Below are 14,482 nucleotides of genomic sequence, written 5' to 3'. Positions count from 1 at the left end.
GTGGGATCCTCCCAGACCAGGGATCGAACCCATGTCCCCTGCACTGAAAGGCGGCCTCTCAACCACTGCACCACCAGGGAAGCCCTGCGCATCTCTTAACCCAGGTGCCAACCCTCCCCCTACAAGCCCTAAGGGGTCTCAGGGGGCCCCTCCCCTTTCACAGGGCAAAGGTGTGTCTGCCTCCAGGTGGTCTCTGCTGACACCTGGGGAGATGCTCCTCCATCACCAAGCACACCTGACTACACTGTTTGCTTTATACGATCGTTCCTATTAGTCCTACCTCCTGGCTCCACACAGCTGAGCATCTCGGTTTCTATCTGCTTTCAGGAGGTTTCCCCAGCCTCCCGTCCATGCTGTGAGCTTCCAGTATCTTTGCAATAAATTCCACTCGGCTGACATCAGCCAGAATCGGTTTCCGAAGTGTGCAACCAAAGAACCCCACGTGACACATCACCCAACCGGCGCAAGGTAGACGGGGCCCACGGCGCAAGGTAGACGGGGCCCACAGCCCAGAGTTCTGAATTCTCCAAGATGTCCCTGGGCGTGGCGGCCACCCAGCTAATGCCTCAGGATCCTCAGTGGCAATGTCTCAACCCCCCGAGGCTGCTGGGACACAGCATGAGAAAGTGATCCCGTACTGAGTGATACATGAAGCGCTCTGACATGCTTTAATTTCGTCCTTCCCACAGCCTGGTAATGTAGGGATTACCCCACTTTATCTATGAGGACACTAAAGAGGAAGAAAAATACTTTCCCAAGGTTACAGGGCTCGTAAGTGACAGTGTCAAAACTTGAGCCAACTCTGTTCAACTTTAAAGCCTGGCTCTTGTCATTTCATCAGGCTGCCTCGCCCCAAGGAAACATTCCGTCTTCTGCACCTCCTACTTCACAGTTAGGTCACCGGGACTTCAGATTAGGCATCGGAGGCACAACTGGATGCTGGCTGCACCCACAAAGTAGCGGGGGGTTTGGAGGGGGCAGGCAACGCATGCAGTGGGCCAGGACACCCACCCAGGAGAGCATAACAATGGATGGGGTGGTGGCGGTGAGGCGGTGCGGGGCTGAAGAGGACCCTGCAGCCTTAGGGAGAACACACGTGCCCGGGGAACAGTGTGGGAAACATCCACATCCCTGAGGAGCAGAAGTGGATTCTTTCTGCTTTGAGATGAATACATGTTCGCGTTGCCATGGCAATGGAGCATGCTCACTGCGGTCTATACCTGCAAGTGACTGACTCACGTTTTTGGCATTGTACTAGCCCAGTCCTAAGTCGTTAGCTAATCAGCTGAGAATGCATACACTCTTGGGGTGGGGTGGGGCGCGGGGTGGGGGGGGGGCGGGTAAATAGAGTTTCTGCATATCCTTCTGAGGCCCCGAGAGCAGGGATCACATTTCCTTGGGTTTTGCGCAGTGATTACAATACCTGGCACCGTCCCTGCTCCCAAACTATCGTAAGGCACCTGAGTTTGTTGTGGGCTCTCTAAGTAGAGGGGGATGGGAGCAGAGTTTCAGTTAAAACCAAGGGTTGGGAATTAAACATGATGAGAAAAGTGAATCAACTTGGGTTGCACAAGCTGTTGAAATAAGTAAGAACTGCTGGTCGGTGCAGAATTCCAATTTCAGACGAAAACTTGTTAATCGATACGGAAGGGTGGCCTGAGCGATCCTGCTGGGGGTCGAGCATGATCTCAGCTTGACTTGGGTTCGGTCATACACGTTTCCAGGAAGGAGGAAAAGGAGTCTTCGAAGATACCTAGCTCCTGGGAATGCACCACGGCTACTTGAACTATAAGAGAGACTGGCGAGGGGGGCAGGGTTAAGAGCTGCAGCCTAGATTCCAAAGAGATCCCAGTGCCAGAGTCTCTGTAGGAAGAGGAGGCCTAGAAACTACAAGGAGTCCTCCAGACCAAGCTGGAAAACCTTCAGTGGCTCCCAAGTAACTAAAATGACCCTATCAGTTTAACAAAGGACCTCTACAGGGCACCAGCAGATACAGCGAAGGGTTACATGAAAGGGTTTTTTTCCCCTCTAAACGTAAAGAGAACGCCTATGGTCCCACTTAGTTTCAGGAGAGTTCATCAAGAGGCTCAGGTGTGCATGGGGAAACCCCAAAAAGGAAAACCTATCGGGGAGGGGGAGTCCAGAGTAAGGAGACATCCCACCCACCCACCCAGATTTCAGAGGAAGCTGGGCCTGGCCTCCCCAGGAGGGCTGTACACCATGTCATGTACCCCCACCATGTCAACGGCACTTGCCAGAAAAGGTTTATACTGGAGTTTCGCACCTGCTTGTCCCAGCTTGGCGATGAGCTCGTCAGCTCCTGGGACACAGGGGGCCAAGGGTCCACACCGGGTGTCTACACTGCCCACAGCACCCATCAGACATGCCTTGCACACTGAAGAAATTCAATGAGGGTTCACTGAATCATGATGGATGGATGGATGGATGGATGGAAGGAAGAGGGCTTTCTGAAGGGTTCCCTCAAGCTGTTCGGAAGACTTCATTACCGTAAAGAGGACTGACTCAGGGAGCTTTACCGTCTCAGAAGGCAGCCAGCGCGCCCCCGCCGAGCTCGGACTCGAGGGCCCCTTTCTTTATGGCGCAGAAATGGAAGCAGGGCTGAATTCTGAGGTCCTCGCAGTTCTGAAATCCACAGGCCCCTAAGCATCCTCTGTTAAGAAAGTAACGGAGGGAGCTCCCTGGTCATTCAGTGGTTAGGACTCAGCTCTTTCACTGCCGCGGCCCCAGGTTCAATCCCCGGTCGGGGAACTAAGGTCCCCACTAAGCTGAGCATCGGGGGCCAAAGCGACCCCCCCCACCACAAAGAGAAGGTAACTGCAAAGAAAGCAATGCATCCCCTGTTAGGGGGTATATCCAGAAGGAGGGGAGGCAATAAAGTCCTGACGGGCTGTGCCAGGAGCAGACAAGTCCGCTGGGCAGGGGGGCTGCTGGGGCTTTGCCCCATCTCACTGTCAAGAGGCAACCGCACCAGCTACAACTTAGTAAGACTAAAGGGGGGAAAGGGATGTGCTGCTTCAAAAGACAGAAAAAAGGAAGAATAAATGACTGAGCCAGCCTGACTGCGGATCCGTTAGGGGTACCAGGGAGGTGGGTTGGGGTCGGAAGGATGATGGAGATGGGTCCAAGATCCCAGGCAGCCCGGCTGCTGGCATCCTTCCTGCCTCTAACCGTCTGGTACCCTGAGCCCCTCAGCTGAGGCGACGAGGGTTCAGGAGAAGGGGACCAAGCGCGCCAACACGAAGCTCCTTGGCCTCCGGCCGGCTCTCGTTAAACCAGCACAGGCCCGGCCGAGGGCGGCTCCACGCGGCCCTGATTACCGAGCATCTTTTTACAATGCTCAGCCCGGCGCACTGAAGGGACTCCAGGTAACTCCTCATCCAGCCCGGTGTCTCTAATAGGGAAGTAAATCACCCTTAAGGACCCAGGGCAGGCCGCCCCGCGTCCTATTTCTGGAGTGGTTGCTTCCCATGCTGGCAGCGGGGTGGGGTGGGGTGGGTGGGGGGAGTGCAGTGTGGGCACAAAACCCAGAGGAGGGAGGTCAAGTTCGGCAGGTCTGATTTCAGAGCGGGGAGAGGCTGGGAGGCTGGCGCGGAGGGGAGAGAATTAGTGGAAGTCCCCAAGCCACATTTCCCTGATGCAGACCCCGAGAGGGCCAGATTGGATCCAGAGAAAACAGGAGCAGAAAAAATGAGATGACGTCTGGCTGAGGTCAGGGACCTCTCCAGTCCAATCTCCCGGCACGAGGTGGGGCGGAGCGGGGGGCAAATCTGGCACAGAGCTTTGCAGCCAGAGCAAAGAGGGAAATGTGTTTGGCTAAAGGGTCCTCTGTGTCCTTAAGATAAAATAAGCCACCTGCTCAAGGGAAACGCCATTCCTACCCTAAAGCCCAAAGAAATTCCTCCAAGGGGTTCAGAGAAAGAAGACAGTTAAAAAAAAAAAAATTCTTAAAAGACCATGAGTTTCATAGGGCTGTTCATTTTAACCCTTGGTTTGAACCAGGTCCTTAAAAAGCAATCCCTGGGTATCCATTTCCCAGCTGTAGCTTCTACCACCCAGGCGTCAGTGAAGACCTGGGAAAAGGGCAGGTAGAGTGTAAACAAGCCCTCATCTTCATAACAGGGAACCAACAGACAGCGTTAGAAGTTAACAAATTCCGAAACAACACGTAAGCATTTTATTTAAAATTGTGGAAGTAGCTGCCAGGAGAACTAAAAATCAAAGGCGACTGGAAAGGAGAGGCGTGGGCGTGAGTGTGCTGCTTTGCACTCTGGGCCTTCCAGTACTACTTGATTTTTGTTTTAACCACATGTATGCTATTACTTTTGCTCCAAATAAAAACAAAGGCTTTTAAGCGTACAGCATGGAAAATGAGGAAAGAACGCATACCAGAACGCAAGGCCAGCGAGAGTGTGCTGTAACGGGGATAACTTTGAGTTGGCTCAGATTTATACACGAAAGCGGCGACCTCCCTGGCGGTCCAGTGGTTAAGACTCTGCGCTTCCACTGCAGGGGGCGCGGGTTCGATCCCTGGGTGGGCAACTAAGATTCCCGCGCAGGCTGCGCGGCCAAAAGAAACACTTATACACAAAAGTAAATCTCCCGCAAACTTCAGAATTATTAGGAACAGCTCTGTGCACCTCACCTCCCACCCGGGAGAGACACAAGCACATCACGCAACCGCATCAGAGGACCGCTCCTCCTAACAGTCCCATAAAATCCTGATGCGGGCCACGAGGCAGGCTTCCAACACCTGACTCTTCCGCTTTCATAGAAATTCGATTTGCCCAAGAACGGTAAGTCCTCTCCTTCCTGCTCGATTACGCCAGCTCTGTTTATTCTTGGCTTTCAGAGCCAGCGGGGTGGGGAGAAATCCAGGTGTGCTGACACAAGGACACCCACCTTCCCCAGACGCAGGAGCATCTTCACAAATATCGGTGATCTGTCCTTGGGCAAGAAATCACTGAATTGCCGAGTCCGGCAGCTACTCACTGTCCTCGGTTTTCGGATGGGGATGCCCGCGTGTGAAGTGAGACAGGCCTGAAGTCTTAAAACTATGAGGCGGCAACCTCAGAACCTGCTTCTCCAGAGTTCCGACCCAGTACTCTCTCCACTATATTACGTCTCTTCGGACCCTTCGACATGTTGAATAGCTCTCTGAAATGGGGTTCCGCTGTCAAACGCAGATGAGCCCGAGCCTTCTCAGAGGCCTGAAGTGATGATGTAACATCCTGAATCCAAGCCTACACACCGTCTTCCTTCCCTGCCTCTACTTTCGGCCACGGCTCACCCCAGCCACCTCTCTCAGCCAACGGCTCTCCTGGTTTTTAATTGGGGCCACCACCTCCCACTCATTCTCTACCCAGCAGTCACGATGATTTGTCTTAAAAACCCATCAAAGATCACGTCACAATAGATAATCCACAGAGACCAAGAGTAGATGGGTGATTGCCCTTGGCTGGGGGAGCGGGGCCTGGGAGGTCATGGGCAGTGACTGCCCGATGGGCATGAGGTCTCCTTCAGGAGTGACGAAAATGTTTTGCAACTAGACAGAGGCGGCAGTCACACAATACTGCAAACGCACTAAAATATCAGTGAATCATAGTTTAAAATGGTTAATTTTAGGTTAGGTGAATTTTATCTCCATCTTTAAAAAAAAAAATCATGTCATGCCTCCAATCAAATCTCTCCAGTGGATGCCCACCTTCCTCAGAGTGAAAGCCCCTCCTCCCTCTCTATTCCAGACCTTCCTTCCCCTGGGACACACACTCCTGAGACACCCACAGGTTTGTTGCCTTATTTTATTTGGGTCTCTGTTCAAATATTAGCAACCAGCGACTCTTCCTGTTGACCTCATAGAAAATAGCAACTCCTGTTACCCTCTGCTCTGAGAGGAAAACAGAACCTCATTAGCCCGGTATTATGTCATATTTGTTTTCTATTGTCTGATTTCCCCAGAAGAATCCAAGCAGTGTCGGCAGGGACTGTGTTATAAACGCCCAGCACTTAGAACAGGGTCTAAAGTGCAACAGGTGCTCAAAAAAAGTGTCGAATGAATGAACGTTCATTTGTTCCCGGTTCAAAGTTCATTGACCAGGGATCACTTTTCCCCCCAAGGGGCATCTTGACAGGCTGACTTTGACAAATGCTCACTGTATTAGTCTCTGGCAGCTGCTGTAACAAATAACCACAAACCTGGCAGCTTAAACCAACACCCATTTTTTTCCTCTTACAATTCTGGAGGCCAGAAGTCTGAAATCAGTTGCACTGTGTCAAAACCAAGGTGTCAGCAGGGCTGCACTTACCCTGCAGGTCCTAGGGGGCTTCATTCCTCGACTCTTCCAGACTCCCGGGTGGCTGCAGGCATTCCTTGGCTTGTGGCCACATCACTCTAATCTCTGCCTCTGCAGAGAAGTGCGAACACGTCCTTCACCCATGGACTAAGGGATGGGCGTGTGGGCTCATCAAACCAGCTTGCAAATGTGGGACAACTCTGGGCTGCCTCTCCCCTTCCAGGGTATGGATGACAGCCCAGAACAGCAGCCATGAAACCAAGGAGAACACAGCCCACAGACCGCAGGCTGCTAATCACTAACGGAAGACAATGTGCCCAAGATCAGCCTCTTGCGGCCCTTCCTCTGCATCCTCGTGGACCACTCCCAGATCCCCACTCGGGTTCTGATGTGACAAACCACATTCTGCTTCAGAGACACAGGCCACTGACACCTCAAATTCAACATGTCCAAAACCGAATTCCATTCCCCACTCCATCCCTGCCATATATATATATAATCAAAGAAGATTATATGAGGGACAGAGTGTGGCCCTGGGCGTTGAGGTGAGCGATGGGTCCCGTGTCCCCCACTTCCACTGACTTCTCCAGGACCTTCCCTGAGCCCTGTTTCCAAAATCATGCTTGTGAAATAAGCCTGCTGGATCAGACGATCTATCTCAGAGGCCCCTTCCAACGTCGCAGCCTGTGAGTCATCGGAAAAAGCAGAGGGAGCTGGGGACCCGCCCGTCCAGCCCTCCCCCTCCACCACACCCCTGTTTACCAAACAGCGCCTGCTCTACCATCCCCTGCAAAGTCAGGATGCATTCCTGCGGAGCTCCAGGAAAGGCGATGCAGAAAGCCCTGCTAGGTTTCCACCACACATGCTGAAGTGGGCAGCCTGAGCAGGTGGGCGCTTTGTCTTAAATCTCTCTGGCCGGTGAAAAGTTTAAACCGGGTCACAGTGTCAAGTGACCTGAGAGAGGCATCTTTCCACTGCCCTGGGATGGATTAGGTAGAGACAGCCAGCTTTCCCCATGTGGGTGCCGGACGCGAGGAACGAATTCCAGCATTTCGTAATTTCTCCTCCAACACATTTTTGCCTCAGTTTTCTTGCTCAGGTGGCCAAGTCGGGTGGTCAGACAGGAGCTGACTCCTCTAACACCCTGCAAGCCTGCCCTATGAGATACACCTGATACAACAGGGGAGCGAGCCATCCCAGGCAGTTACAACAGCGCCATCATGCCTACACACACGACCCCTGGTCTTGAAAAGAAAGCTGTGTCTTCATGACTTTTGCAAGATGAGTCACCCTGGATGCACTACCTAAGGGTGACCAGTCCATGTGGTGACCTCTGCTAGATCCTCCTTCCAGAGCTATTCTCTTGCAAACCAAGCATAGCTCAAATCTGACAGCGTGATCAGACTCACGATCAGAGTCCATTTCATACCAAAAGGCGTATCATGGGGACGGGGACAGGCCAGGACGTTTCTCTTCTCTCCTTCTTATTAATCCAGCTCCTTATCACCTTCACAGGAGACCAGGAAAGACAGAAGAAAAGAGATGGCTGGGATCCAACTAGTCCTCTCCTTGTCAGGAGTTCTGAAGGCTCAGAAGGAGGAAATGGAAACTTTAGGTTAAAAGAAGACTTGGGGGGAATAACTCACGTTTAACAGATGACGAAAGGAGTGGTTTATATGATTCCTGGCAGCCTTGCCCTTTGGTGATTAACTTCATTATATTTCTAGCCCTGCAACCGGCAACCTTGTCTCCTATTAACAGAGGAGCAAAATCTTGCCGCTGGACTTCTCAAAAGAATGGTCTCTGCCTGCCTGCCCGGCACCTCACCAGCGTGTTCTCTTCTTAATGCCCTCACGCGGGCATGGACAGTTAAAATCTCGCAGTTAAAACGGGGATCACCATCTTTCAGCGCCTTTTCCCAGACCTCATTCCCCCAAGCTCCTTGAGATTTTTCCCTTGACGTCGGTGACACTAACCATTTGGTCCTCGGTCCTCTCTCTGCCTGAGAGCTGGACCTGTTCCCTCAAATCCCATCCAGGCTCACATCAAGGATTCCCTCACTGCCACATCTCGTCAGTTACCATTTGGGGGTAGATTTCCATTCTCCACCCTCTGGAACCAACTGACCTTGATCCTCCTCTGGGTACCACTCTTGTCCCTTCCTCAGTCTGTGTGGTTAGCATGACCCCACCGCTCAACTACGTCATCCCAGGCTCCACTGGAAAGCTGCCCAGTGATTTTCCTTTTTTCTCTTGGAGTTACTGAGAGTTTCTAGAATCTTTCTGAAGAGGTGACTAAGCTAGAAAATGACGCCGACACAGAGGAAAGTAAAGCCAAGAGATGGAGAGTTTTGATGAGACTGCCTTCGTCTCTTCTACTAGTTATTTACTGCTGCGTACCAAGTTAGTCCAAGGCTCAGGGTCTTCAAACAACAAACGTGTGGTCTCAGTTCCTGCAGGGCAGGGATCTGGGTACAGTTTACCCAGACTTTGAGCCTCACCCGGGGTTTCTCACAAGGCTGCAACCCAGGGCTGTGGTCATCTCAAGGTTCAGCTGGCAGAGAATCCCCTTCCAAGTTCATTCGTGTGGGTGGTGTCTGCAGACCTGGGGTCCTTGCTGGCTGTCTAGGTTTTAGTTCCTTGCCACATGCAGAGATCCTTTGGTTCCTGACTTCCATCGTGACTCCTGTTATGAGTTTTGGCAACTGGATGATAGGTTTCATCTTATAAGCGGGACTCTCAGTTTTTGAACTGTTTTTCTCCTCTGCTCTTGTTCATGACCAGGCAGGATGGCTCAAGGGACCCCACCATTTGAGTGCCTTTGTCGAAATTTTTTAAGGAGCCTGGGACTAGCAGGGATTGGTAGAAGCTTTGAGCAACACCCTCTACATACCCAAATGTGTCCCTCCCCCCACCCATGAAGCACATACATGAGGTAGACCAGATGCACCCAGGAGCTCTGAACTGGGTGCCAACACAGTCATCCCAGGACCCTATGAAGATTCCAGAACAGCCCGGTGAGCAGATTGCTCCTGCTGGCTGACGTGGAATTTCTCTGGTGGGACTATGTAAGACTAGGTGACTAGAATAGCCTTGGCATGCTGATTTGGGGTGACTCAAGTTGTTTATACAGACGGGGCCCACACGTCCTAAGGGCAACTGTGCCACCACCCCACTTTGGCCACCTACTCCCATGGTCACCCCCTTGGCCTGGTATTTTAAATCAACGCTTCTCAAGCCTGGATGAACGCTAGAATCACCAGGGGAGCTTTTAAAACGTAGGGTGCCTGGGATCCACCCCACACAGATTAATTCAGAATCTCAATCAAAATCAAAATACCCAGGCTCTGGTGGGCTTTTTTGTTTGTTTGTTTTTGCGGTACGCGGGCCTCTCACTGTTGTGGCCTCTCCCGCTGCGGAGCACAGGCTCCGGACGCGCAGGCTCAGCGGCCATGGCTCACGGGCCCAGCCGCTCCGCGGCACGTGGGATCCTCCCGGACCGGGGCACGAACCCATGTCCCCTGCATCAGCAGGCAGACTCTCAGCCACCGCGCCACCAGGGAAGCCCTGGTGTTTTAAGTCCTCCAGATAATTCTAACGTTGAGAAGACCCACTTTAAATAATGGTCACAAATCTCAAACTGGTTCTCAACCCTTGCTGCTCTGCCCTAAAAGTAAATTCAATGAGCGAACAGTTCAGGCATCTCCTGGACACATACGAAATTGTCTTCTTAAGCTTCCCACTGCAGAAGTGCTATGGAGTCTTGCTACTCAAAGTGGGATCCAAAGCCAGGAGCATCACCACCACCTGGAAGCATGTTAGAAACGCAGAGTCTGCATTTTAACAAATCCCCAGGTCATTCATTTGCACATTGGTGTCTGAGAAGCATAGGTCAAGCCATCTAGCAACCCTACCATGCTTACGCAATGATTTGTTTTCCATCTTCAAAACAACGATTTCGCTCTTTCTCGTGAAAGACAAGAGCCATCTGACAGCAATTGCTCATCAACCCAGTGCCCACACTCCATCCTACCCACGTCAGTACCCATGTTCTTAGCCTGCCCTCCCATTACAGTGGCTGAAAGGCCCTCCTCCTATCAAAGGCAACCTACCTGCTTTCTACCTGTCAGCATATAACACCTGGCTTTAAAAAAAAAAGAGAGGATAAACAACAAGGTCCTACTGTATGGCACAGGAAACTATATTCAGTATCCTGTGATAAACCATAATGGAAAAGAATGTGTATATATATATAACCGAACCACTTTGCTGTACAGCAGAAATTAACACAACGTTGTAAATCAACTATACTTCAATCAAATAAATTTTAAAATATATAAATTTTAAAATACATAAAATTTTTTAAAAAGAGAGATAAATCTATCCTTTGACCCCACTCCTCCAGGCCCTGCCTATTCCTCTGCTTCTCATCACAGCGAATATTTTCACCGAAAGACTTACTTATAGTCATGACCCCTGCTTTCTGACCCCTGATGCTCTCCAGCCCAACTCCGCTGAGCCTGATCTCCAGTATCACTAATGACCTTCATGCTGTGACCAAATCCAAGGGCACCTTGGACTCTTCTAGGCCAGTCCTTGGCCAGGCAGCAGCATTCAACGTTCCCTCCTTCCGGAAACTGTGACTTCCCATGGCTCCCATGGCATCGCACGTTTTCTCAGGTAGTTGCCTGTCTGGATCTTCCCCTAAGCTCAATCTTAAATGTTCCAGCCATCTCCTGCCCCTACCCTTCTTTGCTATCTGCTTATTCTCTGTAGTGGCCCGACCCTTCCTGTCCCATAGCTTTATACACCCTCTACTTCCTGATGACCCTAAATGCACTTCTCTAGCCCTGACCTTTCCCCATGTCCACCTGGCTACTTGCCAGCGCTACACCGATGCTCGGAGGAATCTCTAACAGATCCAGAACAGAGCCCATCTTCCTCGCTCCCCCCCCCAAAAAAAGCAAAACCAAACCTGTTCTCCATGCCTCATTTTAGCAAATGGCACCATGATCCAGCCTGTTGCTTAAGCCCCAAATCTAGGATCGTCAGCTTCTCCACCTTCCCAATCCAGCCCCTCTCAACTCCTGTCAATCTGCCTCCAAAGCTCATCCAGAATCCACCCACGTTTCTCCGTTTCCACTGCTGCCACCCTGTTCCCAAGGCCCCACCACCACTCCCTATATCATTATCATGGTCTTTGAATTGGTCTACGACTTCCCCTCTTCATCCCCTACAATCCTTTCTCAACACGGTAGCCAGAGCGAACTTGCAAAACATTCATCAGGTTATATCACCTTCTAATTAAAAGCAACTAATTAAAAGCACTCCTTCACAAAGGTGAAGGAATGAAGTTCGCAATCCCTTATTGTACTCCTCTTTGCAAAAAGGAATCCGAACGATTTAGCCTAATTCACAAAGCAATAAAGTCTGCCTCCTATTTACCTGATCCTCCATCATCTTATACCACTTCCCTTCCAGCCACACCAACTTTCTTGCTCTGTGCCATTCGACGCAGTGTGGACCACAGCCGTATCTTGCTCTTTAAGGTTAGATTTAAATTAATGACAACTAAAATGTGAAATTCGGTTCCCAAGTCTTACCAGGCACCTTTCAAGTGCTGAGTTGTCACACGGGGCTGCTGGCTGTGTGACAAGTGCAGATATAGAACATTTCCATCACTACGGAAAAGCTTGGACAGCGCTGTTTGAGCTGTTCCTTGGATGGGGAAAGTCTGGTCCTGCCTTATGGCGTTGGCATTCACTGTTACCTCTGCGCAAAGTGCCCTCCCCCCAGCAATTCACTCCCACGGCTGGATCCAGACATCGGCTTCAATGGGAGGTTCCCCCACGAGCACCGATCTAAAGAAGCCACCGTTTAGTTACTCCCAAGCACACACATGAACCAATTTAATTCTGCACAGCATTTACCACTGGCTAATGCTCTTCTTGTTTATTTGGGTTTGTCTGTTTATTGCTCAGCTCCACATGCCTCCTCACGCCAAAGCAAACTTCCAAGATCAGGGACCTTGTCCGTCTGGCTCACAGCATTCCAGCGCCCGACACACCTGCCCAATTAGTATTAACTGATAGTTAGGCCCATGCCATTCATATTTCCTTTGAAATCACCTTTTCTCCACCTTCCCTGCCACCACCCAGCCTGGGCCTTCATGCAGGCCACCCCGACGGCACTACAAAGAGAATCCTGCCTCTGCCCTGCCTCGAGCCTGCGAACACCTGCAGGGGAATGTTAGTTCTCCTCCTGTCAAATCAATTCCCTGTCCCTGTCCATTCTGGCTCCAAACGGCCTCCGTGTCCCCAAAGGCGGCAATGCGCTGGTTCCTACCTCGGCGCGGCTGTCAAGTCTCTCCCTCTGCCTGGAGCACCCTCCCCGTTTCTCAGTGAGGCTGCACCTTCTCCTGTCTCCCAGGTGTGGCCCAGGTGGGGGTGCTCTGCAGACACTGGCCCCTCCTCCGGCCTCCTCCAGCACTTCCTGTCTGCAGCCCGGCTTTGGCACTCACACACGCACAGAGGACAAGACGTTCCACCTTCCACGTACACACACACAGACCATCCCCGAGATGACTCCTAAGAGCAACGCTTCTCAAGCTTTACTGAGGGGCAGAGTCACCTGGAGAGCTCACAAAGGGCACACAGGTCAAGGCTTATGGGAGCAGGATAAGATCGGGCCTCTGTCCTTTTCCCACATGCCCCGGGTGACTCAGAGACCCACCAAAATGTAAGCTGCACTGCTTTTCTTTTAAAATTTATTTTATTGAAGTATAGTTGATTTACAGTGTTGTCTTAATTTCTGCCATACAGCAAAGTGATTCAGTTATACATATATAAACATCCTGTTTCATATTCTTTTTCCATGATGTTTTATCACAGGATATTGAATATAGTTCCCTGTGCTGTACAGTAGGACCTTGTTGTTTGTCCATTCTATATATAATAGTTTGCATCTGCTAATCCCCAAACTCCCCCTCCATCCCTCCCTCATCCCTCTCCCCTTTGGCAACCACAAGTCTGTTCTCTACGTCTATGCATCTGTTTCCGTTTCATAGATAGGTTCATTTGTGTCCTATTTTAGATTCCACATATAAATGATATCATATGGTATTTGTCTTTCTCTTCCTGACTTACTTCACTTAGTATGATAATCGCTAGGTCCATCCATGTTGCTGCAAATGGCATTATTTCATTCTTTTTTATGGCTGAGTAGTATTCCATTGTATATACGGACCACATCTTCTTTATCCATTCATCTGTCGATGGGCATTTAGGTTTCCCTGTCTTGGCTACTGTAACTAGTGAGCTACACCGATTTACAACATCAGATCTTCAACAGGAATGGTTCAAGCCTTGTCCATTTCCACCAATCGGGAACACCTGGGAAGGGCCCGACTTGGCTAATGACCTTCTCTGACCCAACTTGCTCTCCTTCAAGTATTGAAAGCTACCCCCTGGGGCAGGCTGGGAAATGGCCCCTCCCAACGGAGCCACATCTTAATCCCTGGAGCCTACAACTGTCACCTTATATGGCAAAAAGGGACTTGCCAGGCGTAATTAAACTAAGGGTTTGGGGATGAGAAGGCTTTGCTGGATTATCTGTACGGGCCCTAACAATAATCACAAGGGTCCTTATAAGGAGACAAGGTCAAAGAGGGAAGCAAAGCCAATGTGAAACCCGAAACGGGGAGAAAAGGTCACAGGATGTGCAGCCACGAGCCACGGAAGGAGCTGTTACAAGATGCGAAAGGAAAGAAACGGACTCCCCCCAGATCCCCCAGAAGGAGCCAGCCCTGGGACACTGACTTTAACCTCGTGACTCATCTCAGACTTCTTCAGATCTACGGAAGGGGATGCGTTCTTTTAAGCTGCTATGTTGGTGGCAATAGGAAGCTAATTCACTTCCTTTTCTGTAAGCATCCTGATTTTCTACTTAACTCATTATTGAAAGATACGAGAAGCTCCATTCAGACAGGGCGGGCTCGCTTCGTTCATCTGTGTCCACAAGGCCTAGCTCAGGGTCTGCCGTGCACATCCTCAAGGAAGGCCGATATTCCAAGTTGGAATTTGGGAACCTTCCCCGATGCGCCTGGCAGCCTAACCCCATTGGTGTTTCCAATAAGGGAAATACATGAAGTTCAGAAATAGGTCACCAAGCTCG

General features: G+C 50.8%; 1 protein-coding gene across 12 annotated transcripts in view; it reads right to left on the bottom strand.

Annotated features, from left to right (window-relative positions):
• GAS7 (growth arrest specific 7) overlaps window positions 1-14,482 on the bottom strand; it is a 201,061-nt gene that overhangs the window by 127,133 nt on the left and 59,446 nt on the right. Inside the window, exon 1 of one of the 12 annotated variants that reach the window (XR_004523785.2) lies at window positions 12,656-13,221. The exons of 9 other annotated variants lie outside the window; for them this stretch is intronic. The gene's annotated coding sequence lies outside the window, so the exon portion shown is untranslated. Of the gene's footprint in view, window positions 1-6,323; window positions 6,993-12,655; window positions 13,222-14,482 lie in introns of those variants that run through there. 2 more of the 12 variants (XR_012328646.1, XR_004523780.2) reach the window with 2 other exon arrangements.

Source organism: Tursiops truncatus, chromosome 20 (genome assembly GCF_011762595.2).
Source record: "Tursiops truncatus isolate mTurTru1 chromosome 20, mTurTru1.mat.Y, whole genome shotgun sequence".
Classification (NCBI taxonomy): domain Eukaryota; kingdom Metazoa; phylum Chordata; class Mammalia; order Artiodactyla; family Delphinidae; genus Tursiops; species Tursiops truncatus.
Note: the sequence above shows the minus strand (reverse complement) of the source record. Positions and strands in the feature narration are given on the sequence as shown.